This window comes from Macaca fascicularis, chromosome 13, assembly GCF_037993035.2.
Source record: "Macaca fascicularis isolate 582-1 chromosome 13, T2T-MFA8v1.1".
In the NCBI taxonomy this organism is placed as follows: Eukaryota; Metazoa; Chordata; class Mammalia; order Primates; family Cercopithecidae; genus Macaca; species Macaca fascicularis.
The window spans coordinates 116,068,192-116,087,774 of NC_088387.1; the positions used below are offsets into that span (position 1 = coordinate 116,068,192).

General features: G+C 39.9%; 1 protein-coding gene across 1 annotated transcript in view; it reads right to left on the bottom strand.

Moving 5' to 3' along the window:
* Nucleotides 1–366: 366 nt before the first annotated feature.
* LOC123568261 (uncharacterized) overlaps nt 367–19,583 on the bottom strand; it is a 106,948-nt gene continuing 87,731 nt past the window's right edge. Inside the window, exon 8 of the transcript XR_012421790.1 lies at nt 367–479. The gene's annotated coding sequence lies outside the window, so the exon portion shown is untranslated. The remainder of the gene's footprint in view (nt 480–19,583) is intronic.

Consider the following 19,583-nt stretch of genomic DNA (forward strand, 5'->3'; position numbering starts at 1 on the left):
AATTGCTTCATTGTACTGTCTTTAATGACACACCAAAGCCTCAGAGATAGCCAGGGACCATGAGTTTTTCCTTTTGTTAATGACTGGGCTTATGATGCTGAGAATGTCTCCATCTTTCAGAGTTTGGTTTCCTTATCTCTGAGATGTTATACCAACATCCACCTCCCTAATACAGGTCTGACTTTCTCCTAGACTGCCCCCAATCTTACATAAAAAACATACATGTATAAGCCACTCTTTGGCTTTCAAAATGCCAAAATCTCAACGGAATCATTTTATCCTCTACATTTTTAAATATACTAAGCAACTAAGCACCATTTGTCTAGCCCTGGGCTCAAGAAAAATACTTTTTCAGTGTTTGAGAGTCATAGTAACATTGGGAAAAAAACTAAGGGTATAAAATTGTCTTTACTTTACCGCTTAATATCTGTGTGACCTTGGGTACTTCATGTCCGTTTTATGTATTTGATATTCATCATCTGCGAAATAATAACAGTGACAACAATAATCATTATCAATGAATTGTTTAAAAATGAGAGAATGATACACAGCTTTTTAAAACAATAATAACCAATTAAATACTAACCTATGATTACTGTGTATACAGATGCAGTTCGTTCAACTCTGTTAGAACACAGACAAAACTCCAAAGGTTTAACTGAGTAAGTAACCTAAGTAGTGGATGGCAGTCTGTATCCTCAGATTGTTCACTTACTGGTCAATGTGCAGATACGGGGTTAACAGGATGTAGGAGAAAGACCCCACACTCTGGAATGAAATACTGTTATGTGACCTTGGGCAAGAGGTTTCACGTTTCAAAATATCCATGGATATTTACACTAAGGGGTTAAATAACCTTCAGAATTGTCATGCTCATAGAATGTGATGCCCAAAATACAGTGTCTGCCTCAGGTTAGGATCGAATAAATTATATTTTCTTCCTCACTTTGGATAGAACTGTTTTCGCGAGTGAAGAGAACTCAAGCAACTTTTAAAATCCCAAGTTTAATAGAGTATCATTATTAACAAATAACACTACTAGCCTTTCTCTCCCCTCCTTTGCCAACAATCTAATCATTTTATTGATTTCAGACTCCATTTGTGAGATGAGAATGCCCCATGGGAAATAGCCTCAACACAGTGCTGCCTCCTCACAAAGTAAAGGCAACGTCTATTTGATTGAAGGAGAGAGTACATTCCCTAGCTCCTGATGGAAACCAGTGTGTCTCCTCTTCATATGGACCATCAATGTAAATGTGTATCTCCTTTATAGCTTATATAAAAACTAGCTTTATGCATGAAATAATAGCATTAGAAAAGCTTTAAGGAGCCGTAAGTCCTAGTTTTAATTTTACTTATTCCTGATACCATGGGAAAATCTTTATAATTTCATGAGCCACAGTCTACTCATCTACAAAATGGGGATTAAATGGGTCAAAATATGTAAAAGTTTATAACATAATAACTCATACATAGTAGGAAGTTTATAAATGTACATTTTCTATCATCTTCCCCCATAAGACCAGACTTTAAATTTTACATAGTTATATAGATCCCATAATGACTAGCAGTATGCCCTGCACAAAATATGCTCTTGAGAAATGTTTATGAAATTAAACTAAACTTAAAATATATATAGATAATACAAGTGTTTTTAACACATCATTATTTTACATTATAAAAAGTATAAGCTTAGGGCCTAAAATTAATTTCATATATTTTGAATTGTATGTATTATAATTATAACTAAAAATCCACCATGCTCAAACTTTTTTGTTGTTGTTGCTGGTTAGTTCATTTTTTTTTTCAGCCAATCTCACGTGAGGCTACAGAGTGTCAACGAAAGAATAAACAATTTGGAGCCAAAGTTGAATTTAAATTTAGTGTATCTCATTGACTCAAAGATACCATTAATTATGAGATGCCCATGTACAATTGTTACAAAGACAGTACTGCCAATACACTAAGGCATGATTGCTAACGAAAAATTGCACAATGAATACTTATTTCAGAGATGTTAATATGAAAGAAAATATGACCCAATGAAATGTTATTTAACTTCTCTGATCTCCATTTTCTCCATCAGAAAAATAAGTCTAACAGTAATAACTAAGAGGATTTTGAAATAATCACATGAAGAAAGGGTATGACTGTCCACTTCAAATTCTAAAACACTGAAAATATTGTTTATAGACAACAGTCTCACTTGATGAGAAGCTCAGTTTGGAGATATGAAATGTCTTCCATCTTCCTGATCTATCTTTCCTTGGTTGTTTATGTAATGCCATGACCAAGAAGTAACAGGTTTTGTGTCTATTTCACTGTAAAATGACAACATATAATCATGATAGTTCACCTGAATTTGTGTTACTTTGCCTTTGGAGTGAACTTCTTACAGATTTTTTTAAACCTAGTTTCTGGTAATTATTCAAACACAAAAGTAATTGTTTAATGATTGTTCAAGAAAAACTTTATATCCTATTTAGGTTACTCATTTAGAAGAATTGACCTTAGACTTTTAAACAAATCCAAAGAAAACAAATCAGAAAGCAAAACCCACAAAAAAATCTAGAAAATTACCCAGGTCAGGGAAAGAACTGGATGATTTACATGACAAACTATTCTTGAAATTTTTTTCCATAAGTCTAGTATATTAGATTTGAACATTTTTACAGAAACATTAACAGATCCATTTGACTTCAAAGTTTGGGACTGAAGACAGGAGACGCACTTTCTAGGCTTCCTGATCCTCTGTGTGTCAGGTGACATACCTAAAGAATTGCATGCCATATGAGCTAAATAGTTGGATGTTGCAGATTCATTGTCTTGTGGGGTTTTGCCAATACCTCCCGATGTGACAAGCAAGAGTGCCAAGAAATAGTATGATTCAGCTTTGTGAGTCCCTCCTGTTTCTGATTTTGTAACTCCATTTCTGCTGCCCCTGGAAGGATGGTCATCATTTGGTAAATTTGATTCATTATTGGAGGTTCAAAGAGCAAAGGAAATGCAAATGGCTTACAACTTACAAAGACACACAGTACTGCAGAATGCCACAAGAAAGACGTTAACAAAGTCATTGTGACATTTGATGGGGATAATTTTTAAAACCTAAGAGACAGCAAGGTGCTGAGCACATTCTACCATGTTTTCCTGGATTCTTCCAGGTTTGTCTCCTAAATAACTCTGATAATTCAAAGTACCTGAAGATTACTTCCCCTCATTCTCAAGCTTTTAATTAGGGTGTTTTCATCAAGAACATCTTCCTCAGTGCTCTCATGTTAAAATCCTAAATATGCTTTAAATTTCAAACTCATTTTTCTTTTTTCCATAAAACCTGCTTGTCTCCATGCAATCTCTATCCCCTAAAGCATTCCATTTAACATGTTCTTGATACATCCAGAATAGCTCTTATCCTAGTTGCTCAGGGATTTAGGGATATGTTTCTCTTATAGCTTTAAATTTCTCTGTTTTATTTATAGTTATAATCCTAGAGCTTATGTACAGATTTATTCAATATTTGTTGGCTAATTTTTATTCTCTTGCAATTGGGATGAGGAAAGAGATGAAGTGAGTGTCAGAAAGCAATAGTTTTCATGGAGTAGGTGATGTTCCCTGGGCTGCTACCTCCTACTCCAGCTAACTCCACACCTCCTAGTCCAACTACCCTTGCCCAACTACCTCCTAGTCCAACTAGCTCCACACCTCTATTCCTGTTAAAGAAAAAGAACAGCAAAATCCAAAAAAGTGAGAGTGATATTATAAAAGACAGACCATTAAATCTACAAACCTCATGCTTTGTTCTTAGTTACAATGCACTTAAATCACACCTCAATTTTCTGCATGTTAGGTTTGGCAATGCTGTAGTTGAGAGCTGTTGCCATCAGCCTATGCTTAAAGAATTTCCCACAGAAATTGTTTCTAACTTCCTCCACTTTCTGCTAGTCACAAAAAACCCTCTTGTCTTCAGAAAATTGCTTCCTATTTTATCAATCTGTGGCAGCATTTCTCAGCATTGCACTGCTGACATCATGAATCAGATAATTCTTGGTTTTGTGGGCTGCATGTGCATTGTAAAATGTTTAGCAGCATCTTTGATTTCTACCCATTAGACACCAGTAACAATCTCATGACAATCAAAAGTATCTCCACGCATTGCCTAATCTCCACTGAGATCCCCCCAGTTTTAGAGTAACTAGTCTATAGAGACTCCTCTGGCTAAGCCTCCTCAACTTGCATAACTGAGATTCTTAAACTAGGAGACATGACAGGAGCCACAGAGATTCAGTGGCTCAACCACATATTACAGATAAGCCCATAGCAGCTAAGTGTGTTCCCCAAATAGACTAACAGTGCAAGACTAATGCATCTAAAATATAAGTGCCACCATGTCCATCTAGTATTTAACATTCTTCAGTGGCTCTTCGTAACTCACAAGACAATATCATAAAGTCCCTTGCCTTGACTCATAGTGTCTTCTTTTGTGGTTCTACCTGTCCAGTTTTGTAGCTGCCTCAAGCTACTTGCAGATAGTGGAATGTAGGGTGCCCTCTCACTCATTGGCATGAGATGTTCCTGGCAAACATCTCTGTCCCTGAGTGTCATATTTTGACATTTCTCTGTGTATTTGTCAGCTTCTCACCATGAGACTGTAAGATCCACAAGGGCAAATATCTAGTCTCCCTTCTTTATAATTTCCTCACCAGCACCTTACTCCACAAAGTTGGTAGAAAAATGACTGGAAGCCTCTATATTTTGGCAAATATTTATCTACCTGAAATGCCCCTTAGAAATTCAGTCCGACATCATCAAAGAGCACACAAAGACACCAATATTCTCCTCTTTCATCAGAATGGATCCTGTAAGTTTCTCCTAAAAACCTTAATGGCTGGGTTGTTCGTCTGTCAGTCAGCCAGATGCTCATTCTCAACACCATTGATTCCTAAGAGCAAGGACCAAATGGCACCACACTTGTAACCTTAGTGTTTAGTGCTAGTGTTTGGCTCATATTAAATGTTTCATGAAAAATGGATGTCTGTATCCCTTAGTTCTTCCTTTTCTGTTCTGAGTACAGCAGAAGTCGTGTCTCATCCTTCTGGATATTTTTCATAATGCATAGCACAATACCTCGCAAAGAGGAAATAATTAGTTAACATGCCACATCTGCTTCTTCTTTGTCATTGCTTAAAGGTTTTGGGGAGTCCTAGACCTGAAGTTTCAGCTAAGCTTTCTCAGGAATAGCAGACATTGTTTATTGGTTTCTGTTTATTGGTTTCAGGGTGCTTGGCCACTGTGACCAACACTGCCAGTGCTCTGCACAAATTCTCTTAAGTCCCTCTCACTGCTTGAGTATTTGCCTTTCCCAGTTTCAGGGTGCTTCTGAATGCAAGGTCTGCACCTGCAGCTCTTTACTGAGGACTGCCCTTAGCTACTAAAGGGCCTTAGTACCTTTGTGTTGCTATGAAGGAATACCTGAGGCTGGGTAATTTACAAATTAAGGAGATTTATTTGGCTCATAATTCTGCAGGTTATCCAAAAAGCACAGGGTCACCATCTGCTTCTGGTGAGGTCCTCAGCAAGCTTCCAGTCATGGTGGGAGAGGAAGGGGAGCCTGCATGTGCAGAGACCACATGGTGAGAGAGGAAGCAAGACAGAGAAGGGGAAGGTGCAGGCTCTTCTAACAAACAACTCCCATGGGAACTAATAAAGCAAGAACTCATTCAGTGTTCTCAGAGGACATTAATCTATTCACGAGGCATCCATCCCCATGACCAAACACCTTCCATTATGTCTCACCTCTAACATCAGGGAATAAATTCCAACATGAGATTTGGAAGGGTCAAACATTTAAACGATATCATGGAGTCTCATTAACTACAGGTGCGGGGAAGGGGACATTCTTGGAGGGCCCCACACCCATTCCCAATTCCTGCACCCAAGCATAAGGGAACACAGAAGCTCAACTGTCTCACCTCAGGTTCAAACACCGGGAGCCCAACTTACACCCACACTCCCTTCTGGGCTGGGCTGAAGCAACCCTCTGGGCACGTTGCCTAAAATTACACACTGGCCTTGTTTCTTTCCCTTTCCTGTCTTTCCCCCCCAGTTTCTCATTCGTTTCCCTTGGAAGCAACTTCTTTATAAATCATTGACACACAAACTCTTATCTCAGGGTCTTCTTCTGACAGCAAACCCAGGACAACATCTTCCTCTCTACTGATTGTTAACCAGCAGGGGAGGGAGTGAGGAGCACGTCGAAATCACTTGAGTACATGACTGGGTACATGATTTGTGAGGCTGTCTTAGTCCTTTCAGCTGCTATAACAAAATCCCATGAACCGGGTGGGTTATAAACAGCAGGAATTTACTTCTCATCATTCTGGAAGCAGGGAAGTCCAAGATCAAGGTCCCAGTCAATCCAGTGTCTAAGGAGGCACCTTCTTGCTGTGTCCTTGTGTGATGAAAGGGGCAAGGGAGCTCTCTGGAGCCTCTTTTCTAGGGGCTTTAATCCCATCCATGAGGACTCTGCCCTGATGACCTAACCACCTCCCAAAGGCCCTACCTTGTAATGCCATCATTATGGGGATTAGAATTTCAACATACGCATTTTGGGGGATATAAACATTCAGACCATAGCAGGAGCTGAGTGTGCCTGAAAATGTGGGTTTCTTATTCTTATTATGAATTTCAGGATCAAAACAGCAGAGCATTGAGCTAAGTGTGGTTTCCTTCTGGGCCTGGGTACTTGTGTGACTGCCCAGACTGCATGCCCATGAAGCCTGCCCTACATAATAGACTTCGTCAATCTCCCGTATCCAACTACTCTTTCACAACTACCAACAACCGATAACACATGTGCACAGCCTTTGTATGGATGCTTTTTCCTCTCTCTAAATAGCAGTTATTTAAAGTATTATCAGTATAAAAATAGCTGTAAAAAGGCAAGACATACAGGGAAATTTTAAAATATGAATAGCTTCAGCAAAATGATCTATGACACATGAGGGAGTTTTAAGATTCATTGCCTGTGGGCAAAATTTTGGACACATAGTAGTTACTCAATAAATGCTCATTGATTGACTGATAAGATTTCAAATACTTGATGTTTTTAATTTTTTTCCTTTGCACTTGGCACTATTAGAAGCACATAGGATTGGAATATGTGAAAGTTAGAAAGGACTGAGGACCTCAGTAATCATAATCCAAAAATTTGATTTTGCAGATCTGAGACCAATATATTTTAATGATTTCCCTAATGTCATATATCTGAGATACAGTAACAAAGAATTATGTTGCTCATCATTTTCTAAGCGCCATAGTGTATGTTATAATTGTTTATGGGAATCATGCTAACATAAACTCAAGAATTACCAAAGGGACAGTGAAGCTCTGTTAAAAGACGAGGTTGAAAGTATACTATTTTTCTATAGCCATACAACAGTGAGTTACCACAACATTTAGCTGCTGAAAACAACATACATTTGGTCTGAAGAGAGAATTGGACATGCTGGGATGGGAGTAAAGAAAAATTCTATGTGAAACAGGTGAGGTGTATAGATAAAGAAACTCAGAGTTCTTGTGAAGATAAAATCCCCTGCTTCAGATAAAGAACTAGACCTTAACTGTGGGCAATTTGGAATAAAATGAATGCCTCTGAAAGTCACATAGTCCATGGTATTACTTTCAGGGGGTAAGTAGCAGCTCTGTGCATGAGGAATTGAAGAGAAGAGGGAAATGCTATGACTAAAGATACCCTGCAAAAAGTATTGGTGAGAGGAATGAAGATATAAACTAAAGATACAGCAATGGATAGGAGAGGACCAATGTGGGAGCTAACATGGAGGCAGAATGGATCAGACTTGGCAGTGGGTTGACTAGAGGCTTGGCAGTAGCCAGGAAGAAAGAAGGGAAGTTAAAATGAACGGCAGGTGTCACAGCCGTGAAGAGAAATAGCATCTCAGCTCTCAGCAAGCAAGGCCCATTCTCCTCTGAAAACCCCTTACAGATTCCTATACTTCCTCTAAAGAACGTTTGCTTGAGATAAGGTAGTAGATAGCTTGTTCCTAGGAAGTATAGCCAGTGCAAGAAGGACAAGCTAAGGTTTTTGAGCCAATCTTTTTGGTATTGGTGAGAACACTGAATTCTGGTTTCAGGAGCTCAATCATTGGAGCTTCATTTACAGATTCAGGGGCCAGGTTAGATCTACTAGTGATCTAGACAAAAGCTGTCCTGTCAGAGGGGTAGTAAAATCATGTGAAAAGACATATTGGTTACCTACAGTCCCATAACCAATTACCCCAAATCTTAGCAGCTCAAAACAACACACTATGCCTGAGAGCCAAGAGTCAGGGAATGACTTAGCAGGTGCTCTGGCTCAGAGTGTTTCACAGGCTGAGTCAAGCAGTCAGCTAAGGCTACAGTCCCGTGAAGGCTTTACCTGTGATTCCAAGGAGCTAATTCATATGGCTGGAGGCTGGAGGCTTCAGCTGTTTGGCATGTGAGCCTCTCCACAGGGCAACTGGCTTCCATGAATCAAGTGATAAAAATGGGAGGGAAAGAGAAAGCCAGAGAGTGAGACAAAGAAAGCAAGTGAAACAGAAAGACAGAAAGAGAAAGGTAGATAGAGAGAGAAGAGACAGAGAGAGAAAAAAAGAGAGAGAAAAGAGAGACAGAGACAGACAGAGATGGAAGAGATGCAGAGACAAGCACATACCAGAGGGAGATGAAGCAGGAAGCTGATGAAAATTTTACGACCTATCTCCAAAGTCAGACACAATCGTTCCTCCTTATTTTGCTAGAAACAAGTCCATCCCACACTCAAGAAGAGGGGAATTAAACTCTACCTCTTGAAACAAGAGTATCCTAAAATATGTAAATATATTTTTAAAACCACAACAATGGGTGAGCTGGACTGCAAATGAAAAAGTGTTAGGAAGATGGAGAAGACTCTGGAAAGAGAAAGAGGAGGAAAATTAGGGTTAATAGATCCTTTGGCAAACACAGACAGAGGAGGGGAGTGCAAATCCCTCTATACATAGCTCTGATGCCATGTTGAGCTTAATACCTTACTACCGCAAGAAAGAAGTGGAGAGTTCCACGCCAACATGTGTTTGCCAGGTATGTGAACCAATAGCCAAGTGTCTCATCTGCCGATACAATTAGGTGATATTTCAGCTGACCCATTTTAAAACAAATTTTTCCTCCCACAAATTGTTATAGAACCCTACTCCTTTATCATATAATAAAAAAAATGGCTTAGGTATTTATTTCTCAAATCTCTTTAAATAGACAAGGTGCAAAAACAAACATGGCAACAACCTGGGCTCTTGTAAGTGCCTGCCATTTCCTAGGCTACAGGGCTGGTGCATCCTCTTCAATGCTCATCCTCCAGACTTGTCCCTGCAAGGGGCTGCTGTGTCTGCATCTGCAGCGGCTCATTGATTCTCCTCTTTTGGCCAAGAACAACTGATGGACACGCAAAATACATGATTGGATGACTGATAAATAAACATGTGCAATGTCTTGGCTCCCAAATGAATTCCCATAACTCATTTAACCTTCTTGGATGCTCAGCCAAGACAGTATGTTCTTATTGTTTCCCCGTCTTTTCCAGGTGTACCGAAAGTTAATACCTAAATAACAATCGTAAAGCATTTATAGCTAAAACATCTCAGATGTTTGTTGTATTTATCACTGGCTGCAGGAAATAGAAGACACTCTGAGGTAATGGATGAAGTCCTAGATTTTAGTCCAAAGCCCTGGATTGACAACTGGCTTGGTGGCCACTTAAGTGAAAACTCTGGGAAGGTTGATCCTTGGGACCATGAGATGTGTGCTCTTTTTGGCTTGTCCATTGGTGTACTTTGATTGGCAGTTGCCAGTTCGGTAACAATTTCCCTTTTATGGATCCTCTGGCAGCGGTTGTATTTCAGTTTCAACCGGTTCTGCCTCGGTAGCAAGCTGTGGAGGAGTTTCTCCCAACTTAAACCTCCAGGGATTATTCAATTATTTGTTGATTTATTTTGGAACCCATATATTAATCTGACTCTTAGTTTGCAATATCTTCTGCCAAGAAACTGGGTTCGAAGCAACAATCCCTTGGGCTTTATTTTCCCTTGAATCCATCATGTACCTTAGAAAGGAGACTGAGCACTTCTCTTTAATATCTTCAGGAGACTTCCCTGCTCCCCTGGCTTTCCTGTCAACCTCTTGCTCCCTGTGTTATCTTAGACTAAGGGGTGCTACCATAAATAGGGTTCACAGAGTTCTGTTCCAATATTCTGGTCATGGCCAGATTATGTGGTCCCCCAGGGCCCTCCCTATGAAGCCACCAAAAAGCATGATGGAGTATAAATGAAGCCCATATCTGACCAGTCTTCATTCCATAGTCTTCATTCCACAAAAGAAAATTTTTTAAAAGCTCGGATGCATAGTGTTCAATTTGATTCCTGTGTCCTGAACACAACATTTATCTTTAATGCCGGAGGTTTCTTAGAATGTAAAAAAACATGTTTCAGCAAAGGGAGGCCAATTTTCAAAATCACTCATTTGGCAAATGCACCAGCTTTCAAGCTGAAAAGCCCTGTTTCTGGTTCCTCACAGTTTACCTAATCCAAAAGCAGTGGTAATCATGCTAAAAACAAAAAAAATTATCAGCTCTGCCAATAGCCTTGGGCTTTGCTTGCTGCCACAGTACATACACAAAGAGAGATGGTGATAGCGGGTTGCTTATGCAATTGAAATGCACGACCATCCATATAGAACATGCATGCCTATTTGAAGAGCTACCGGGCACAAAATTTATGGCACCCTTGATTTTACAACTGCACCACCCTCACTATAAATACTTTCATGGGATCAGCCAGTTTATTTCCCGGCTAATAACCGATCCATTCAAGCAGAAATGTCTGAATAAAGAGTTCTACTACTACTACCAGATGTAGTATTTGATCAGACTATAATCAACATATCTCATTTTACTAACACTAGGATAACTTACACAATAAATTTCTCATTGTTGTATGGATTGAGTTCTTCCTAAAAAAAATTAAAAAAAAAAAAAAACTTGGAAGGAGACTAGCACTTTTATAATTTGGGCTGGCATTCGGAGTCTACAGGAATCTCTATAAATCTGCTTTCCAGCATTATAAAATGATGCATCCTCAGCATATTCTTCTCTTTCTTGATGTGGAATTGCATGTGCTTACCAGAGCAGAATCAGTGAGGGATAAAAATGCTGCAAGGATATCTTGCTACAGCCATTCTCTCCTAAACCATCAATTTGCAAGAGATTGACTAATTAAATCACACCTTGGGTCTTCCTTTCAGCAGGAAAATGCAGTTAGCTAATCTGAGCTCATATACTAATAATAGAAATAGGCATCTTCACATAGAAGACATTATCTGGAGTCTCACAAAATATTCTCACTTGTTTGTATTTGATGCCTAAGGTGAGCATTGCCTTTTTCCAACCTCATGTCAAACACATGTTTAACATAGAGTAGTCCCTTAAGAAACTGTAGGGTCAGTGTGGACCAAAGGATGCTAATGGTTGCTGTTGGGTGGCACGGCTGTGTGTTGGTTCCCCGGGACTGTCATAACAAAATACCACAAACTGGGTGAATTGAAACAACAGAAATTTATTGCCTCGTAGTTCTGGAGGGCAGATATCAGGGTGTCAGCAGGGCTATGATTCCTTTGAAACCTAAAGATGAGAATCCTTTCTTCCATCTTCACCCTCCAGTGTTGGGTGGCGATACTTGGTGTTCCTGGTTTACTGCTGCATCACTCTAGTCTCTGCCTCCATTGTCTGTGGTTGTCTTCTCTCTATGGGTCTGGGTTTACACATGGCGTGCTCCTCTGTGTGATTCCTCTTCCTAAAAGGATACTAGTCATATTGGATTAAGGGTCAATCCTACTCTGTTATGACCTCCTCTTAACTAATTATATTTACAACAGTCCTATTTTCAAATACAATCACATTCTAAGGCATTGGTGGTTAGGACATCCACATATCTTTATAAGGGAAAAAATTTAATCCATAGAAGGCTACCTATGCCCCAGTTGGTTCTGGTTCCCATTTAACAACTAGGATTATACACAGATATGGTGTATATCAGTCAGATGAATACCTCTGTCAGTGGTTTGTCAGAAAGAATGGCAAGCAAAGATGTCTATATCCAATCTTATTGGCACTAACAGATCCCAAGCAACCAAGTGCAATGTTACCCCTTCCCATTTACCCTGGGACTCTCCCAGGGAGTCATCAATGGGTTCCAGGAGGCTATGCGAAGTGGCACCACTGACCAAGCAGAAGAAACCCCATCCATTGCCATTACCTTAATGAATCATCGTTCTCAGGGGAATTTGATTCAGGAATCCAGTCTTGTCTTCACGCCTAGAATTGTTTTATCTCAGAAGAGAAAATGATGCTGACTCAATTCTTCATGCCCAAACCATAATCTAAGTGTGTTCATTTTTCATAGAAAATCTGTGCCACAGGAGCTGGAATGTCCATTTCAGTGTGAATGTGAATTTATTTTCTGTAGGCTGAGCTACACAGGAAGCAAAATCAGAAATTGTCTTAGTGAGACTAGAAACTAAAGGAGAGAAGACAGTTGACAATTCAGTTATTATGTTATGAAAGTCTGGGACAGCCACTTTCTTAGATTTGTTTCATATAAAAATGGATAATAAAATAATGAGTATAGTGACATTTATTACAAAGTTATTTTGTGTTAAGCATTGTACTAAGTATTTTTTTACATTAACATTTTTTAGTCTTTTCAGCAATGGTATGAAGTAGATGATATTATTATTCTTGTTTTACAGATGAAGACACAGAGAGGTGAGGTGTCTTTTTCACTGTTCATAGTTAATAAGAGGCAGCCCCACAATGAGAATGCTCATCATCTGGTTTCCAGAAGCCAAACTCTTTTTTTTTTTTTTTTTTTTTTTTTGGAGACAGAGTCTCACTGTCGCCCAGGCTGCTCACTGCAACCTCTCTCACTGAAATCTCTGCTCACTGCAATCTCCACTTCCATGGCTCAAATGATTCTCCTGCCTTAGCCTCCCAAGTAGCTGGGATTACAGGCACCCACCACCATGTCTGGCTAATTTTTGTATTTTTAGTAGAGATGGAGTTTCACCATGTTGGCCAGGCTAGTTTCAAACTCCTGACCTCAAATGATCTGCCCACCTCGGCCTCCCAAAGTGCTGGGATTCCAGGCATGAGCCACCGTGCCCGTCCCCAGAAGCCAAACTCTTAATCAGCGTGTGACTCTGTCTGTGGAAAGTCCCTGCCCTGGTCAGTGGTAGATTCACACTGCTGGCTGCTCCCCGCTGCCAGTCTCTGATTCCACATTTCTGTGCTGATTTCATGTCCTTCACTTGACAAACACTAATTAGTTAATATCCATGACTGGTCCAAAGAGAAGTCTTATTATTCTTCTTTCTTGCTTGAAAGACATTTTGTTTTTCATTTTGGTGCGGTGAAAGGAAAATAAATCTCGGGACCCCAAACTCACTAAGCCAAATGGAAAAGTCAAGCTGGAAACTGGGTCAGGCAAACTTGCCTCCCATTTGATTCCAAAATAACATGGCTACAAAGATAAAAAGCTACACACCTCCCCAACATTTTGCCCACAAGGAAATTCCTGGTGGCCCCCAAGATCTTTACCCTAAAGCATTTACTACTAAGGTTCACCAAGGCAATGTAAATTGATAGCTTATCTTCACAGGTGCAGGGACATAGGACAGAACTCAGAGTCATCCTTCTGCTAACCTGAGACAAATGCATATCTGATTGCTTCCTCTGCCCTATTGTCTACATTATCTTATATAAAAATTCAGATTCCCTGAGCCAGACAAAGGCATGAATGACCATTTTCCCCATCACTTCTCACATGAAAATTGTGTGTTTATCCAATATCCACCTTTTGCTCTTTAAATATTGAAGCCCTCAAAATCATCTTTGGAGAAAGGCATAGACTTGTCTTCTAGGCACGCATCCTTAACTTTGGCAAGTAAGTCTCTTAAAGTGAGTGCTACTTGCTTTGGTCATTTTCTGATTTACAGTGCATGACACAAAATAGATTCCTTTGTTCAACGGCTGGTAGTAATAAGTGCCAGGAAGAACAATGAATTAGTGTTAGAGGCCATGGAGTGAAAAGGAAAGCCATGTTAGGTAAGATGGTCATGAAGATGATATCTGAATTTAAACCTAAACTAAGTGAGAGGAGACGTGAAAACAGTACTAGCAAAGCGCCTTAAGGTGCCCAAGGAACCACACTCAGAGTAGGAAAGAATGATAGATGGGGGCAGAGGGTAGCTGAGACCAGGGACAGGAGTTTCTCACACATCTCCAGGGTGGTGGGACTATACGGAGGGTTTTGCACAAAGAAGACATGTTGTTTGACTTATGCTTATAAATAATAATTTAGGCTATACTAAAACTGCTTTATAGTGTCAAGAGTAAAAGCAGGGTGTATTCAGTCTGTTCTTACACTGCTATAAGGAAATACCTGAAACTGGGTCATTTATAAAGAAAAGAGGTTTAATTGACTCACGGTTCTGCAGGCTATACTGGATTTTGCTTCTGGGGAGGCCTCAGGAAACTTACAATTAGCAGAAGGCAAAGGGGAAGCTACCACATTTTACATGGCCAGGGCAGGAGGAAGAGGGTGAAAGGGAAGGTGCCACACATTTTTAAACAAGCAGGTCTTATGAGAACTCACTTACTATCACAAGTACAGCAAAGGAGAAATCAACCCCCATGATCCAGTCACCTCCCACCAGGCCCTTCCTCCAACAATGGGGATTAAAATTCAACACGAGATTGGAGCAGAGACACAAATCCAAATCATATCACAGGGAGAACAGGAAAAGCCTCTTGCAATGATGGTGGCCTCCCCGGGCCTGTTTGATGTAGGAGAAACACAGACTTCACATGTGTGGCAGCTGCTGGAACCACAGGGACCCTTTGACAGACATTCCATCTGTCTTCCCATTAGAAGGGCAGAACCTTGCTTCTTGGAGATCTATCTGCTACTTGCACGAGCTCTCCCCAACAGCTGGCACTGTAACACCCCCCTCTAGTTAGGGACTCCGAACCCATTCGGGACCAAGGGGTGGTGGTCACTGGCCTCCACATGAGTGTGTCTTGAACCAGAGTGTGCATCGTATTTTATCCCCAGGCCTCGCTGCAATGGAAGGAATGAAGAGAAAGCACCCGTCATAACCAACAAAAAATTCTAAGGACTTTTAAGAACCACTACTTTGGTCATCTTCGGGAATTTTCTCTGATAGTGCCATCTCTGAGTCATCCTTCCCTCCTCTGAACACCTATTTCACTTACAGATGATTAAACAAGATGTAGCATTTAGCAGTGCCCCTGTTATTTCATGTGTGTGCGCTACACCTACCTGAGTGCACACACATGAAGTAACATAGACAGCAGCAAGGTCCATTTCACCCTCATCATCCTAAAAATAATTAATATTTATCAGGCACCTATGGTATGCCAGATACTATTCTAAGTACTTTATATATATCAAATCATGTAATCCTCATGACAAAACTATGAGGTGGATACGATGATTATTCATAGCTTTCTGACGACGAAGAGACTGAATTAGATGAAGATTATGCCCCTGGATGAAGATACCCCTCAACCCAAGCAGTTTTCCCCAGACTTCTACTCTTCCACTAAGACACATGACTTCTTGTGTTGACCAGCACAGCAATGAGCACTCAATGGAGAGAGATGACTGAAAGCAGATCTCTTACTTATGGGTTAACTAGCCAGTAATAAAATATTCTAACAGTGCATTCACAATTATGCTGGAAAGAATGGCAGAGGAAATAGGAGAGAGGGGAAGATGAACACACTCAGGATGTGTGAACTCCATTACTCGGCCCCTCCAGGAGCCAGCCTGCAGACAGATCACACAGATGTGGGCTCAGACCCTTCACTCTGTCCATGGCCTCCATATTCAATCATGGACCATCACTCAGCATCCTGACCTTAGTCTGCTAATTAACTCAGCAAATGTTTATTAAGTATGCACCAGGTAGCACGGGCCTCATTACCAACTCCTAGGCTGTGGCTTCATTTAAGTCTGTATCTTCTATTCTGTACCACACCTCTGGACTTCAGTTTTGGCGTCTCTTCTCGGCTACAATGTGGGTGCTTCCCTAGGGCTATGTTATTTGAACCAGGCCACAGCCTTCCCAAGAAAGCAAATAAGGTGAGATATGGAAAATGACTGAAAAATAAAATATAAGACTGAAAGTTCCAGTGACAAGTACACATTCCAATAAGTGGTGGTGGTGGCTAGAAGGACACACGTGTCCTGACTGCACCTAATTCTCCTATTGTTTCTGTACACAGTGACTCCTTCAGAACTGCTCTGAATTCTATCTGTTCCTAATTCCTTTTTCTACCTCCCTATAAAGCTTAAAAATAGTACATTTTCTCTCCATATTTCCTAATACACTGTGAATTAAACTTACAAAGCCAGCTAATCAATAAATAGCAATCCAACATCTAAATGCTACGTAGGCTGTGCACAAGGTACAAGAAGAAAATATGTTCTTATTTTTCCTATCATCTCAATTGCCTTTCAATATTAACACCGTTTTTTTCTACAAGCACTTATTAAGCACCCACTATTAATGATGCACTATTTTGGGCAACTGAGAAACAGCAGCAAAGAAGGCAGACAAAACTTCTTGCCTTCGTGTAACCTACCATCTAAAAGAGAGACAAATGACTATGGAGAATTCTGATACTGATGACAGAAATAAAGAAAATTAAACAAGGTAAAAGAATGAAGAGTAAAAGATGGCAGACAGGCTGGTCTTAAGGGATGTATTAGGGTTCCCCAGAAGGACAGAACTACTATATATATGCCCTATATGCCCTAGTAGTTCATATATATATATATATATATGAATATATATATATGAATATATATATATGAATATATATATATATATGAATATATATATATGAAAGAGAGTTTATTAGAGAGTTTATTAGGAAGAATTGGCTCAGAAGATTACAAGGCAAAGCCCACCATAGGCTTTCTGCAAGACGAGGAAAGAGAAAAGCAGGAAGTAGTTTAGGCCAAGTCCGAAAGCCTCAGAACCAGGGAAGCCAACAGCGCATCCTTCAGTCTACCACTGAAGTCCCGAGAGCCCCGGGGAAGCAGTTGGTGCAAGTCCTAGAATTCAAAAGCCAAAGAATCTGGAGTCTAATGTCCAAGGGCAGGAGGAGTAGAAGCAAGAGTCTGGCACGGGAAGGAAAAAGATAAACAGAAAACTCAGCAAGCTGCTCATCCCCCTTCTTCTGCCTGCTCTGTTCCAGCTGCACTGGCAGTCGATTGGATGGTGCCCACCCACACTGAGGGTAGGTCTTCCTGTCCCGGTCCACTGACTGAGATGTCAGCCTCCTCCGGCAGCACACTCCCAGACACACCCAGAAACAATACTTTACCAGCCATCTAGTCATCCCTCAATCCAATCAAGTTGACATCTAATATTAACCATCACAAGTGATGTTCCACAAAGGCCCCTCTGAGAGCACGAAGGTAGAGAGCTTATCACGTGATTGTCTGGCAGAAGAACCTTCCAAACCATGAAACTGCAATTGCACCAGTCTGAACACAGATTTGAGCTTGGATGCTGAAAAGACAGAATAAAGATGATGTGTAGTTGGGTGTAGAGTATGGCAGAAAGTCAAGTTGGAAATATAACTTGAAGCCAGATGCCATAAGTATCTTACAGACCAGGATCAGGTATTTGGATTTCATTCTAATTGCACAGAGAAGCCAGGCTGAGTGGCTCTGGGGCACTGCTCAAGAGAGTGGCATGATGTAAGTTTGAATTTTTAAAGAATTGCTCTGGCTGTTGTGTGGAGAATAGGTGTAGAGAGGATACATGCCTCTAAGTGGAATCGGAAGTGGGAAAATCAGAGAAGAATCCATGAGAAGAAAGAAGAAGCATCAGTAAGGGTAACTTCTAGGTAAACATAAAAGACATAAAAGAGGTACAAACACATGTTTTGTTCTTAGTTCTGTTCTATCTGATTGAAAAGAAACTGCCTAAACCAGTAATTATAAAACTGTGTTTGATGTGCTTATAATGTATAAACATGTAATTTGTGTGATAATAACAGTGCAGAGGAGGAGGAGGTGGGAATGGAGCATCACAGCAGCAAAGTTTCTGTGTACAAGTGAAATCAACTTTGTATTAATCCAAAGTCGATTTTATAAATTAAGATGTTAATTTTAACCCCCAGGACAATCACTAAAAAAAAAAATTCAAAACAACTAGGAGTAATGGCTCACACTTGTAATCCCAACACTTTGGGAGGCTGAGGCAGGAAAATCCCTTGAGGCCTGGAGTTCAAGACCAGCCTGGGCAACATAGAAAGACACTATCTCTACAAAAGAAATGTATTTGAATTAGCTGGGTGTGGAGGTGCCTTCCTATAGTCCCAACTGCTCAGGAAGATCAGGTGGGAGGATCCCTTGAGCCCAGGAGATCAAGACTGCAGTCAGCATTCCAGCATTCCAGGCAAGAAAGCGAGATGATATTTCAAAAAAGAAAGAAAGAAAGAAATTCAAAAATACAATAGGAGACAAAACAAGAAAATTAAAGTGTTACACAAGAAAATACGCACTTAACATAAAATAAGTCAGGATAGTGGAGCAAAGAAGACATAAAAATAAAATGGTTCAGACAGAACTACAAATGAAATCAGTATGTACTTTAAGATGAATGAAAACAGAAACACAACATAAAAGCACTTCTGGGATACAGCTATAGTAGAACTAAGAGAAAAAAAATGTACATGTTAATGCCTGTGTTAAAAGTGAAGGAAAATGCTAATAAATATCTAAATACTCCCCTTAAAAAACTAGAAAAAGAAGTGAAATAAAGATTAGAAAAACAATAGATAATGTAACAAAACCAAAAGTTGGTATTTTGAAAAGATGAACACAATTGACAAACTAGGCTGATCGAGAAAAGAGAGAAAACCTGCAGTTCTGTAAAAGAGATTGAATCTGTAATTAAAAACAAAACAAAGCAAAAAAAAAAAAAATTCCCCGCAAAGAAAAACCAGGACTGGCTGGCTTTATGAGTGTTTTCCACCAATTGTGTATTATGTATGTATGTATGTATGTATGTATGTATGTATTTATTTATTTATTTATTTATTTATTGAGACAGAGTCTTGTTCTGTTGCCCAGGCTGGAGTCCAGTGGCATGATCTCGGCTTACTGCAACCTTCGCCCCCGGGTTAAAACAATTCTCCTGCATTAGCCTCCTAAGTAGCTGGGATTACCGACTCCTGCCACCATGCTCTGCTAATTTTTGTATTTTCCACCAAATATTTAAAGAAGAATTAACACCAACCCTTCACAAACTATTTCAAAAAATAGAAAAGTAGGAAACACTTCTCATATTCTGTGAGGCCAGTATTATTACCCTGATACCAAGATTAGACAAAGACATCACAATGAAAGAAAACTACAGGCCCGAATTCCTAAAAAGTGTAGATGAGATGCAACAATCTACAA